At 39.0% G+C, this 13,985-nt stretch overlaps 1 protein-coding gene and 1 long non-coding RNA gene across 2 annotated transcripts in view; one reads left to right on the top strand and one right to left on the bottom strand.

The window, feature by feature from the left end:
- The window catches only part of LOC144617083 (uncharacterized), a 29,001-nt gene extending 22,958 nt beyond the window's left edge, over positions 1-6,043 (bottom strand). Inside the window, exon 1 of the long non-coding RNA XR_013557103.2 lies at positions 5,338-6,043. This is a non-coding gene — a long non-coding RNA (uncharacterized LOC144617083). The remainder of the gene's footprint in view (positions 1-5,337) is intronic.
- The window catches only part of GIPC2 (GIPC PDZ domain containing family member 2), a 191,279-nt gene that overhangs the window by 135,298 nt on the left and 41,996 nt on the right, over positions 1-13,985 (top strand). The window lies entirely within an intron of this gene.

Genomic DNA, 13,985 nt, shown 5'->3' with positions numbered 1-13,985 from the left:
CAGGCTTCACCTGGGTTTCCTATTCCTGAGTGTCTGGAAACTCTCTTGAGGCATGAGGCTGGGGCAGTGGCTGGGCTCACCTTGTTTCTTTCCCATCTTTTAGGAATCGGTGCCCCTCATTGCCTGATGTCCAGTATCTTGAAAACTGTTGTTTAATATATTTGTCTGGGTTTTTAGTTGTTTCAAATGGGAGAGTAAATCTGGTCCTGTAACTTCATCAATCAGAAGTTAAAGTTATCAGTTGTATCTTCTTATATCTTCTTCCTTCCAGATCCAGAGGATCTGGCTTCCTCTCTTTCTGTGCTAGATTTGTATTTACTTACTGCTTTTGCTTACTTGTTTTAGTCTTCTTGAAGCTGTGATTTACCACTCCCTCCTTTTGTCTTTCCATATGCATCTTTTTAGCTTCAGTTTTTTCAGATAGCTTGCAGATGAGCAGCTCTCGTGTTAAATGCCCTCCTCTGAACTGAGCTACCTGGACCTTGTTGAACAGGTTGTGTGATACAAAACAAGACCAACTGAGATTGCCTCAGCTGCAATGAGATGCTAGACAGTTTATCTTAGAAGAGCTATTAGACATGACAGGCCCAGTGCAGAACAAAACCTGTTTTTATTTTATAGAAAGAAAATAGTAGACAAATAATTCAAGTTACCTTTGTTACATTTTATGTTTTCCTACCATACAGGAGTGTAAGCCCCTTGAGAGCAGAGATAGTGTCTTATTGTCATTGCATTCTCACCATCTATTGTAATGGCTGGTACTTAATATCTAGTCTCATATCTATGGAAGGAATGAGCATATACCCTCTGCCCCCAAGAGGTCCTATCACTGTTTTCCTCGCCATGAACAAAACTCAACAAGGTCCTTCTTGTCCTCAGCTGTTCTTATAATTATATGCCATTCTTGTTTTTCGTGACTGTTTATACTATAAATTTCACCTTAGGAGATGGTTATTTTGGGACTGCTCCACCACCTAAAAGAAACTAGGGGTTAAGGCATTTAGAGGGAGCTTCTTGAGAAGGCTTTAGCCCTGAAGCAGTTATCCAAAGTGTGCTGGACTGTGTCTTTGCAGAACTGTCAAATTGTTGTGGTCCTAGTGTCCTTGTAGAGTGCTATTTTATGCTGATTTGTAGTTTCTAAGCAACATTGTTAGGCTTATGGGTTTCCATCTCCACTTAACAAATGGTGAAAACAATGTGTGGGATAAACCCTAGCCTAAATTTTTTCTTAGTAGACAGGAATAGACTCTGATTCTAAACTCTTAGTAGACAGGAGCAGACTCTGATTCTAAACACCTCAGGCATAGCCTAGAAGAGACTTAAAATAATGCTTTGACAAATAAGAACTGTGGCCATTGAAGAAAGTTATCCATTTAAATGTTTTCTTAATATTAATATTCTTGACCCAAAGTAACTCACATTATTTGTAAAGCACTCAACACACTGTCTGGCACAGAATGAGTGTCTGGTAAATGTTAGCTATTATCATTGTTGTTGTGAAGGTATTTTCCTTTTTATCTTTCTTTTCTAGGTTTGTTTCTGTCATGGGTCTTTGATACCACATTATATGCAAATTACAAAATCTGTGAAAGAATAGTTTACTTGTGCTTTTTGTTTCATGCATTAAGTTCCCATATGATGTTTTCTAGAGAGAAGGCTAATGTTACTATGGCTATGGTTAGTATTGCAGCTTCTTCTCTTACACACTTTGTACCATCTCTATCCCAAACCATTCCTATCTCTTGTTTCTCTCAACATGGTAAATCAGTTGCTGTAGCTTCCTCGGGTGCCTGTAGCCTACCTGAACTGAGATATAGAAGGTGGAAGGAAAGAAACAATTATTTTATAGCAGGCATGCCTTCATTAGCAGTTTGCCCCCTGGCTATTAAACATCCTCCTGGGATTATTGGTGAAGGCTCTCAGTGGCAGCAAAAACTTTGTGAAGCTTGCCCATTTTGTTGCTGAAGGTGTCTGTGGACTCCCTGCACTTGGAGATGTCCAGAAACGACATTTGATCCCCAGCCTTCCAACAGTGGTAAAAACCTCTATTTCCCTATGTTAAACTTTTTCTTACTTAAAAAATCTAGTGTGGCTTCTGTTTTTATGACCAAATTCTGCCTGACAAAGGGTAGTAAAAACCCCCAGCATCTTGAAAACAATTTTAATAGTCCTGGAGATGTTGCAGTCAATGGGATATTTACTTCTTTGACAACTAGGAGGATCCAGATTGACAGCCTCTGGTTATGATAGACTGTGATGAAGGACAAGGTATTTCATTTAGGTTCAAGGTTACATAGGTTTGGGATATAAAGTGTTCAACCTGAGTCTTGGGACCTACTCATTCAGGGATAGGTCCTGCCTCTTTCTTTCTCCACAAAATTTAATTCCAACTGTAGGGAACGTTTATTTTTGAGAATGGTTAATCCTCACACTGTCTTTCCACATGAATGGAGATTATGCAATAATTTTTGCCTCCCATAGTATGTTAAAGATAAAGAAGCATTTCACTTTGAAAAAAAGAAATGTAATATAAATTAAATTAATTTTAATTGGAAAAGTGGAACCAGACTTAAACACATGGAAATCTTCACGTGCAAAAATTGTAGAGGAAATGCAAAGCTAGAGTGGCAAGGGGTTACAAAGCTGAAGTAGAACTTAAGGTTTGTAGATCCAGATAAAGTCCTTTTGGGACAGTGTCTGGAATTTTAACACTCATAAAAATGAATGATGAGGAGATGAGGTCTCAGGACTGTACAAGGTAGTGGAACTGAGACCACTGCATGGAGTCAGAAGCCTTGTAGAACTGTGCCCAACCCAATGAATGGGTACTAGACAAATGTGGCTCACCAGCCCAGGAAAGCTGGGAGTAGCAATGTGATTTATTATTCTTGTGGCATGCCAAGTTGAAAAATTAACATACATACTGATTTAAAAACTGAATTTCAGCAGACAAATGGGATTGTTCTCTAGAGATGACCAGAGATCATCCATGGGAATCCCACAGAAACAGTGCTGCTGAAGATAAATGACATTGCAAATCCACAAGGAAAGGCATAACCCCTGAGGGAGCCAGCAGGTACAACTAATAGGAGAACTGACACCACAAGAACTGGTTTTAGAACTATCTAAAATAGATTTTATATGTAGTATATTTTTAACATTTTTGAGAAGAGACAAGGAACAAAGCTGATAGAAGAATAAGAGAGTATGAAAAATGAACCCAGAGATTAGAAAAAGAGCTAGGTAGAACTTTTGAAAATATAAGAGACATTGGAATGAAACCTTAATAGGTTAAACAATAGATTAGACGTAGTTGAATATAATAGTAAATTGGAAGATGGATTTGAGAAAATCAATACAGTGTACAGAAAAGAAAGAAAATCTGAAAGAAATTAGAATGAAAAATTTCTACATATATTTAATAGGATCAAGAAGAACAGAAGAGAGGAAATGAAGAAGCAATATCCAAAAGGAAGTGGCTGATAATTTCTAGAACTGAAAAAAAGAATAAATTTTCAGATTAAAGGAGACTATTAGTCTGGGTCAAGATAAATAAAGCCAAATTTCTATCTAGAAGCATTGTGGAGCATCTGTAGAACAAGAACAAAGAAAAAATCTTAAAGATTTCTAGATAGAAGAAGCAGAGTACTTATTAAGGACAATTAAACTGATAGAGACTTCTCATCAGCATTAATAGAGGCTGGAAGGAAATGGATTATCATCTTTAAAATGCTAGTGGAAGATAACTTAATAGATGCCAACCTAGGATTCCATATATTCAGCTAAACTATAAACTGACAGATTGCTGGAGAGAACCTGTCTCAAAAACTTGATCCACAAATTAAATTAAAACATTTTAATTTCATGGTTTCGTCTGGAGTTTTGTTTAGCTAAGGAGTACCAACAAGTGGTAAACGGCTTTTGTTTCTTAGGTGTTTCTTATTCATTGATAAGCCCCAGGGAATAGGATGAAAGTAAATGGGTGAATAGAGGGAATTCCTTGCAATAATGCAAGTTGCTGTCTTTACTGTAGACAGACAGAGGGGCAGGTTACATACATGGGGAAAACCACTAGACTTTTTTGTCTAGATTTGGGCTATATTGACTCTGAGTCTTAATATTTGTCATTGGGAGGTGAATATGCTTTTGAGCCAATAATTAACTACTGGATGATCAGGAAGTACAGGAAGGCTCAATTGCCCCTCACAGTGATGGGGAGACCCCAAAAAGCCAGGCATGAGCTGCCAAAGCCTACCTTGAATGGCTGTAAAATAGTCCCCAGTAATGATTTTCTGGTTGGAATAACTCAGATCAAGGGAAATATTTTGTTGAGTGATTACTACATCTTACAGTTTACTCAGAACTGGGGTGGGTGGAGAATTGGAGAAGGTGTTCTAGAACAAGACCAGTTCTTAATGGGTAGGTTATCCAAAAGGAGATGGAGTGTCCCAGTCTGGAGGTTTGTTGAAGACAAGGGAGCAAGATTAGAAACTAGGATGTGACCAACAGGACAGCTCTGTGAACGGTTTTAACTTTTATGCTTTCCCTTTAGATTTTAATGGCAGTCTTATTTAACATGTGGTTAAAAAACATTTACCCTTCACGTTATAATTTCCTTTGGCTATACCTAAACTGCGAGTGAAGTCTGATCTATTGGTACAGTGAAGAATCCAGGGATGGGGCAGTAAAAGGATGTGGGTCCTGCCCCACAGTCATCTCTGTCCTGAGACCCAACAGAAACAGTAGCATCCTATCTAGGAGGCCTGTGATCCAGCAGTGGTCCATGGTGGACTTAGAGCAGAGCAGGGGAGCACCTACTGTGAGCAGGAATGATTCCTAAGTGGATGGATTGGTTCACAAGTGAAGGAAAGTGGCTTTGAAGAGACATTGAACTCTTAGAATGACAATTTTTTTTATTTTGAAAAAGTAAAAAAAAAACAAAAAAACAAAAAACCACAGCCAACAATAAAAAGCACCTTACAATGTTATCACCACCTTAACATAACTTTTTTTGTACATGCATATTATCTTCTACTTCTGGACCACTTGTGTATGTATTCCTAATAAGATTAATTATATTGTTCTTGCCATTTTGCCTTTTGTGTGAACCTGAGTTTGAAATTTTAGTTCTATTGGTTAGGAGCACTGTGGCACTGGACAAAATATATAACCTCTTTGAGTCTCTGTTTCCTTTTTTTTTTTTGGTTAAATGGGAGTAATAAGAGTTCCCATAAAAATATTTAAGGAGGGGCTAATTGCTGTGGTAGGAAGGTAAACAAATGCAAGCCCTGTCTGATGGGCTTACAGTCTTATTAAAGGGCAGAGATGGTAACTCACCTCTGTAACTGTAAAGAGGGCTCTGGAATAGAGGTTCATGGTCCTCTGCAGGTCTGCATCAGGGATTTGACAGAGTTCATTGAACAGGGAACCTTCCCTGAGGTAGTGAAGCTTCAGCTGAAATCTGAAGGATGGGAGGAGTTAGACAAAGAAGTGAAGAAGAATGTCCTGGCCCAGGGGCCAACATATGTAAAGGGCCTGTGGTGGCGGGGGGAGCAGGCAGTGGCCAGGTGGCTCTGAGGTCACTGTGCTTGGACAGTAGAGAGAGTGTGTGTGTGAGAAGCAGACTGACATGACACGGTGGGGCTAGAAAGAATAGAGCCTGGCAAGAACATCCTGGCCATGGAAAGTGGATTGAGGGGCTGAGGTGGGAGTAGGCAGACCAGTGAGGAGCTATTGCAGCACTCCCCAGCCAGAAGACATGGTGCTATGGTAGAAATGGTAGAGATGGAGAGGAGTGAATGGTTACGAGAGAGATTTTGGAAATAAAACCTCAGGAGTTGGTAGTGGATTGATTAGAGGGGATGAAGGGTAACAGTTTCATGAAATCTTCTTGTGAGGGAATCAGATTTTTTAAATGTTTGTTTACTTATTTTGGGGGGTGAGTGGGACAGAGAGTGAGAGAAGGAGAGAGAGAGAGAGAGAGAAAGAGAGAGAGAGAGAGAGAGAGAGAGAGAATCCCAAGCAGGCTCTGTGATGTCAGCACAGAACCTGTTGCAGGGCTTGATCCCACAACTGTGAGATCATGACCTGAGCCAAAATCAAGAGTCCAACACTTAACTGACTGAGCCACCCAGGCACCGCAGGAATCAGATGGTTCTAAAATGGCAAACATGGTTGTACAACTAAACAATACATAAAATTTCCTTTAAAAAAGGTGGCTTTGGGAAAACAATGAATTGAATGTGTATAGACATTAAGTTTTCTGATATAGTTGCAAAATTGATTTTATTTTATTTTTTTCAACGTTTATTTATTTTTGGGACAGAGAGAGACAGAGCATGAATGGGGGAGGGACAGAGAGAGAGGGAGACACAGAATCGGAAACAGGCTCCAGGCTCTGAGCCATCAGCCCAGAGCCTGACGTGGGGCTCGAACTCATGGACCGTGAGATCGTGACCTGGCTGAAGTCGGACGCTTAACCGACTGCGCCACCCAGGCGCCCCTGATTTTAAAAACACATCAAGCCGTAACTTCAGAACATATAAAGTACCACTTTGAAAAGTCACATGTGGATTCAAATCAGTTATTATGGTCAGAATTATTAAGATTTTATCAAATGATAACTTATAGGGGTAGGAAAAATGAATAGAAATGAGACTTCTGAAAATATTTGATTTAAATAAAAACCACCTTAACTGGTGTAGGACTAGAAGGGATGGCTTGTTTAGAGCCAGTCACAATGTAATGGAAAAGGTGTGTTTGGGGATAGCATTTTTTTTTTTTTTTGATAGATGACTCACTTGGTAAGAGACATAGGGATATTATGCATTTTGACTCACTTATCAAATTTTTGGGGGGGCTTTAGGTATGACTTTAATTCACCTGGTATAACTGAACTTGGCATGAAGTAATTTCCAACCTAGACCAAGGGATTTACTCAAAAGATAAAATGTAGTGTAATTTTCTTTACAAAATGATTCACAACGGCCTTGAAAATACCAAGTTCTCTATCTGCCTTTAAAATAGGCTATTTATGAAAACAAATATTTTACACACATTTCAGGAACATTCTTTAATGTGAGCCTCATGGTTCTGGATACCATCAATATGCTAATGACTTCTATATTGAAATCTCTAGCCCAAATACTCCCCTTAATTTGACACCTGTATATCCACTTCTTAGCAAATATTTTCTAGTTCCTACTAAGCTGATGGACACTATACAGATTGTGGACAAACAGTGATGAGCAAAATAACAAGGTTCCTATCCTCATGGGGTGAGCGTAGGAGAGAGTTAAGCAAGTAATCTCACACAGGAACGTATCTTTCTTGAGGGTGGCCAGTGCTTCAGTGGAAGAGAGATGGGTAGGGCAAGACAGAGGTGTGTAGGAGATGGCTTCACACTCAGTGGTCAGGAAAGGCCTTGCCAAGGAAGTAACACTCTGAGGCTGCGACCTGGAGAATGGGGAGGCAGCCAAGTGACGAATATTTTGGGGGAAACTGAGGCAGATGGAGTGAAAGAGCTGGCACAGTTGAGGGACTGAAGGAAGGTCAGTGTGGCTGGAATGTTTGAGTAAGTAGACTTGTGGACATTTTTTTAAAATGATGGCAATAAATCAAGGCAGTCAGATAGTTGGGAAGGGGTGTTGGGGAGAGGAGGCAAATCAGAGGTGATTTGACACTACATTAGGGAGCCCAGATTTATATATTAAAACATTTTTCCCCCTCATGTAATTTTGTCTGCACTGCTATCCGTCACTTGATCAAGGAAATAGTTAAATACTTTCTCTAGGTAAGTATTCGAAGATTATCTGAAAGTGAAAATGCTTTCTCTGATAATCTTGCTCAGTCATCTGATTGTAGGAGAACATTTTGTGTTGCACAGTTATTTGCATGCTAGTCACTTCTGGCCTGGGTTATTTAATATTCCCAACTAATGAGACAGTTTGTGTGCTTGAAAAAGCAGAGTGGGAAAAACGATTACAATTTTATAATTAACTTAGTTCTTATGTAGTGTTCTCTTTGTTCGTATAGTGTTATGTTTTAAAAAGAATCAGGGGTTCTTATTTTTGAAGGCCAGTCTGATTTTCCTAATTATTTTAAATCTCACTATGATTCAGTAACATGTTGCACTGTCATTAATCCAATTCATCTAGAGTTATAATGTGTTGCATTGCTATGCCTATCTTAACTGTCATCAAATTCCTTTGACCAAAGGATTTTCCCCCTTATTTACCAAGCCTTACTCTTTTCTTAGTCTTAGTGTCTTTTGAAGGTATGTTTTTCCTTGTTTCAAGAATATTATGTATACTTGGTAGAGCTCAGTTTTTATGACCACTGTATTATGGCTTAGTGGTATAGTGGAAACAGCATTGGTGTTTGTGTTGAAGTTGGACAGGCATGGGTGTCAATCCCAACCCTGCTACTTACTTAGCTATGTCATCTTTGGTTAGTTACACAAAATTTCAAATCTTACTTTTCTCATTTGTAGAATGGAGATTAATAATCTTCATAGAACCCATAGAATGAGGTTAAATGGGATGTGGATAAGGCATAGCATAGTGCCTATCACTTGGTAGGTGCTCAACTGTGTATGTGGCCTTTGGCAGATCAGATAGCACCACTTAGAACTGTATTTCTAATAGTGGAAATACCTTTGCATGGGTTCATCTGTGTTCTACCTTTGTGTCCAGGGAGACGTTAATTTCTCTCTTGGGATAGAAGGAAGGGTTGCTGGGTAGCACAAGGCTGGCTGTAGTCAGGAGGGAGCCACAGAATGTCACGCTATCTTCTAAAAACTTTTATTTTATTTAATTAATTTATTTTTTGCCAGTTTAGCCTATTTATTTATTTATTTAATTTTATTTTTAGTGATTCATATAGCACCCAGTGCTCATCTCAAGTGTCCTTTTTTAAATTAAACAAAAAAATTTTTTTAACATTTATTCATTTTTGAGAGACAGAGTGTGAGTGGGGGAGGGGCAGAGAGAGGAGGAGACACAGAATCTGAAGCAGCCTCCAGGCTCTGAACTGTTAGCACAGAACCTGACACAGGGCTTGAACCCATGAACCGTGAGATCATGACCTGAGCTGAAGTCGGGTGGTCAACTGACTGAACCATCCAGGTGCCCCCAACAAAGTTTCCTTCTTAATGTCCCTCATTCCTTAAGTTCTTCCCCCACCCAACACCCCGCCAGCAACCCTCAGTTCTCTGTATTTAAGAGTCTCTTATGGTTTGTCTCCCTCTCTGTGTTTATATTATTTTTGCTTCCCTTCCCTTATGTTCATCTGTTTTGTGTCTTAAATTCCACATATGAGTGAAATCATATGATATTTTTCTCTAACTTATTTCATTTAGCATAATGCAGTCTAGTTCCATCCACATTGTTGCAAATGGCAAGATTTCACAGAATGTCACATTCCCTTGATCCAAGGGCTCTGGAGCTGGGGTGGGCAACTAAGGGAAGTCCAGGCCAGCATTTAAGCAAAAGGCCCCAACATTGGGAAACAAAGTGTGGTTAGAAGCTAAATTCAGAAGTTCAATTTGGGGCTATCATCAAGAAGTCAGGTCATCCACTCAAAAAAACCTTGATTGAGAAACTCACATGTGAGGACCCTTTGTTAAGCACTGAGTTCACCAAAATGAACAAAGAAAGCACAGTGCTCTAACGTCTTATGAGGTGGAAGGGGAGCCCCACAAGTACATTACAGGGCATAAAGTGCAGTTATATTGGTGCTAAGTGGGAAGAGGTTCAGATTTGAGACAGTGAAGGAGAGAGGATCATTCCAAATTTCTGGCAGAGAGCTGGGAGACAAAGGGTTTCAGATACCCACACCTGAGCCTAGAATGAAATAAGTAATTTAACAATTAATAACAAGGATAGGAGGGTAAGTTGTGGGTCAAGTAGTGAAGAATAGGTTCTGAATTGCTGTGTTTCTGGTCCTTAAAGAGGCCACACAAGGAGCCAACCAAGCAAGGCAATGAGATTGGTTCTGATAGTACTTGTGGGATGCTCCCTGGAGGGTCCAATACTGCTCAAAGAACAGAGAGATGCTGCCTGATCCACCAGGGGACTGACATTGACCTTGATTTCATCAGCTTGAAGTAGAAATGGTTTAAATGGCTGTAGTGACCTGAAATAGTTATATGTAATTTCTGTTGGATGTAATCCAGAGCAGGATAAGATTTACCTTCTGAGTAATCAAAATTTCTGCTGATTTTATGGGATAAGAGAAATAGTGAACTATTTACTTCTTACCCTGGAAATTCTAGTAGACTTGCTGTGTTTGGGTGGGTTTTTGAAATTTGACTAAAAATCTTAACTGGAAATCTCACCAAAGATTTTTTTTTTTTTGATGGTTGGGGTGTCAGAGGGTGTATGGATTGGTTTATTCTGCTCATCTTGTCTGGCAATGTCTGGCTGTACAGATGTAGCATGAATGTGCCTCCAGATGCTGATACATAAGAGAGTACATAACTTATCTGTAGGAGCCAGGAGATTAGTCATCTGTTCAGTTCTGGTTATTGTCATTTCATTCATCTCCTTTTCTTTAAAGTGAACTCTTAGGAGACCCATCTCTGTGATTATCTGGGGGAAGATGCAGCTGAGAGTGTAATACTAGAGAGACTAAGATGTATTTACCATCTTTCTCCACAGCCAAAGCTTGCCAGGTTGATTTCCTAGTAAGGGTTCGCTTGAAAGTATGTAATAACACTACTTTGCATTTACATTACGATTACAGAGTAACCATGTTCCAAAATTTTTTTGGGTATCGTAATTCTGGGAAAGTGAAGATTTATATAGGAAAGACTTTCCACTTCTTATTACAGTTTATTCCTATAGTTTGTACAGATCCTCATTCCTACAATTTACATAAATATTTAAGTCCATAAAAATCTGGAAACTACACAGTGAGGCAGAAGGTGCTCATTGGTTAAGTTATTAAAATCTATGAATGTGATATAAAAATCAGGAGGATATTTAAAAGTCAGCATTTGAGTATATCTTTCCTTTATGATTGTTGCATAGAGAACTCTGTTATCTGGTTTGTTGTTTTAAGCCACTGTGTTTCGGGATGAGTTGTTAGGCAGGAGCAGATAATTGAAACAGTGGATCAAATAGCACCTGGTTCATGATGGGCAGTTGGGGTCTTGCTGAAACAGTCTCAACTGGGCCCAGTAGCAAGCTAGGAATAGTTTCTTAAAAGGTGAGTAGTTATCAGCAAAGGAGGACTGTAGGGGTCTTGGCTGTGATTCTTTTATTAGGGCTTGCCAGATGCTGCATAACAAGTCTTTGTTTACTACAGACACTCTATTTGTCCCTGAATTTACTGGTGAATGAGCAGTTAAGGAGAGGGTGGAATGGATCAAAGCTAAGGACCTCTCAAGAGGTCCTTTTTTTTTTTTTTTTTTTTAAATCTAACTATATTCACCATGGTGTACATTACATTCCCAGGACTTATTTATTTTATAACCGGAAGTTTGTACCTTTTGAGTCCCTTTACCCGTTTTGCCCACCACACTCCTCACCTCTGACAACCACCAATCTGTTCTCTGTATCTATGAGTTTTGTTTTTTTTTTTTTTAGGTTCCATATGTAAGTGAGATCATGCAGTATTTCTTTCTCTGCCTGACATTTTTTTTAGCACAGTGCTTTCAGGGTCCACCCATGTTGTCACAAATGGCAGAATTTCCTTTTTTATGGCTTAATAATATTCCATTGTATATATAGCTATATCACATTTTCTTTATCCATTTATCCACTGATGGACACTTAGGTTGTTTCCATGTCTTGGCTATTGTAAATACTGCTGCTGTGAACATGGGGGTGCATATATCTTTTGTTTTCTTCAGATAAATACTAAGACGTGGAATTGCTGAATCATATAGTAGTTTTTAATTTTTTGGGGGGAACCTCCATACTGTTTTCCATAGTGGCTGCTGCAGGGAGCTCTTTAGCTCTGGGCCCCCCTCAAAACTAGTAGACTTAGGGCTAATTGATGAAAGGGTCAGAGCAGCACACCCAAATGTGGTATCAGTTTCTCCAACCCCAAACAATACTGAATTGCTCTCCAGGGTTATCCTCCCACTGGCATTTATGAGAATCCCTATTCCTTTGCATCTTTATCCATGCTTGTTATTGCCATGCCTTATTTATTTATTTATTTATTTATTTATTTATTTATTTATTTATTTATTTTACATCCAAGTTAGTTAGCATATAGTGCAACAATGATTTCAGGAGTAGATTCCTTAATGCCCCTTACCCATTTAACCCATACTCCCTCCCTCAACCCCTCCAGTAACCCTCTGTTTGTTCTCCATATTTAAGAGTCTCTTATGTTTTTTTCCCCCTCCCTCTTTTTGTATTCTTTTGGCTTCCCTTCCTTTATGTTCATCTGTTTTGTATCTTAAAGTCCTCATATGAGTGAAGTCATATGATATTTGTCTTTCTTTGACTAATTTTGCATAGCATAATACCCTCTAGTTCCATCCAAGAAGTTGCAAATGGCAAGATTTCATTCTTTTTGATTGCCAAGTAATACTCCATTGTATATACATATATCACATCTTCTTTATCCATTCATCCATCGATGGACATTTGGGCTCTTTCCATACTTTGACTATTGTTGATACTGCTGCTATAAACATTGGGGTGCATGTGTCTCTTTGAAACAACATACCTGTATTCCTTGGAAAATACCCAATAGTGCAATTGCTGGGTTGTAGGGTAGTTCTATTTTTAAGTTTTTAAGGAACCTCCATACTGTTTTCCAGAGTGGCTGCACCAGCTTGCATTCCCACCAACAATGCAAAAGAGATCCTCTTTCTCCTCATCCTTGCCAACTTCTGTTGTTGCCTGAGTTGTTCATGTTAGCCATTCTGACAGCTGTGAGGTGGTATCTCATTGTGGTTTGGATTTGTATTTCCCTGATGATGAGTGATGTTGAGCATTTTTTCATGTGTCTGTTCACCATCTGGATGTCTTCTTTGGAGAAGTGTCTATTCATGTCTTTTGCCCATTTCTTCACTGAACTGTTTGTTTTTTGGGTGTTGAGTTTGATAAGTTCTTTATAGATTTTATATACTAACCCTTTATCTGATATGTCATTTGCAAATATGTTCTCCCATTCTGTCAGTTGCATTTTAGTTTTGCTGATTGTTCCTTCGCTGTGCAGAAGCTTTTTATTTTGATGAGTTTCCAGTAGTTCATTTTTGCTTTTGTTTTCCTTGCCTCTGGAGATGTGTTGAGTAAGAAATTGCTGCGGGTAAGATCAAAGAGGTTTTTCCCTGCTTTTCTCCTCAAGGATTTTAGCCATGCTTCTTTTTATTTATTCATTCATTCATTCATTCATTCATTTATAATTTATGAGAGAGAATGAGAGAGAAGGCACACGAGTGGGGTAGAGGGGTAGAGGGAGAGAGAGAGAGAGAGGGAGAGAGAGAATCCTAAGCAGGCTCTAGGCTCAGTGTGGAGACTAACATGGGGCTTGACACAGGACTCAATCCCGTGTCCCTGGGATCATGACCTGAGCCGAAATCAAGAGTCGGAAGCTTAACTGACTGAGTCACCCAGGCACCCCTGCCATTCCTTTTAATGTTTACCAATCTATTGGGTATAAAGTAAGATCTCATTGTGGTGTTAATGAATTTTGCTGATTACTAATGAGATTGAGCATCTTTTTAACATATTTATAATTTTTGTTTTCTTAGGAAACATTTGTGAATTTTACCCATCTTTCTATTGGTTTATCTTTCTCAAAGCTTTTTTTTTGATGTTATTTATGTAGTTTGGGTAGGATCCTCACTTGCTTGCTTTCTTTTGGCTAGAAAGAATAAAATGACAACTTATAGTAAAGAAGATTCTCTTATTATGGGATTTTCTGGCTATTTCCCTGGCTGCTATTTTCCCTCTCCATTTACTTCTTGCCTCATTGAAGAAATTAGTGATATTTCCCCAGGACTTGGTGACCTCACCTTTTGT

Source organism: Panthera onca, chromosome C1, assembly GCF_046562875.1.
Source record: "Panthera onca isolate mPanOnc1 chromosome C1, mPanOnc1 haplotype 2, whole genome shotgun sequence".
Lineage (NCBI taxonomy): Eukaryota > Metazoa > Chordata > Mammalia > Carnivora > Felidae > Panthera > Panthera onca.
The sequence above is the reverse complement of the archived record's forward strand: the minus strand, read 5'-3'. Positions and strand labels throughout refer to the sequence as shown.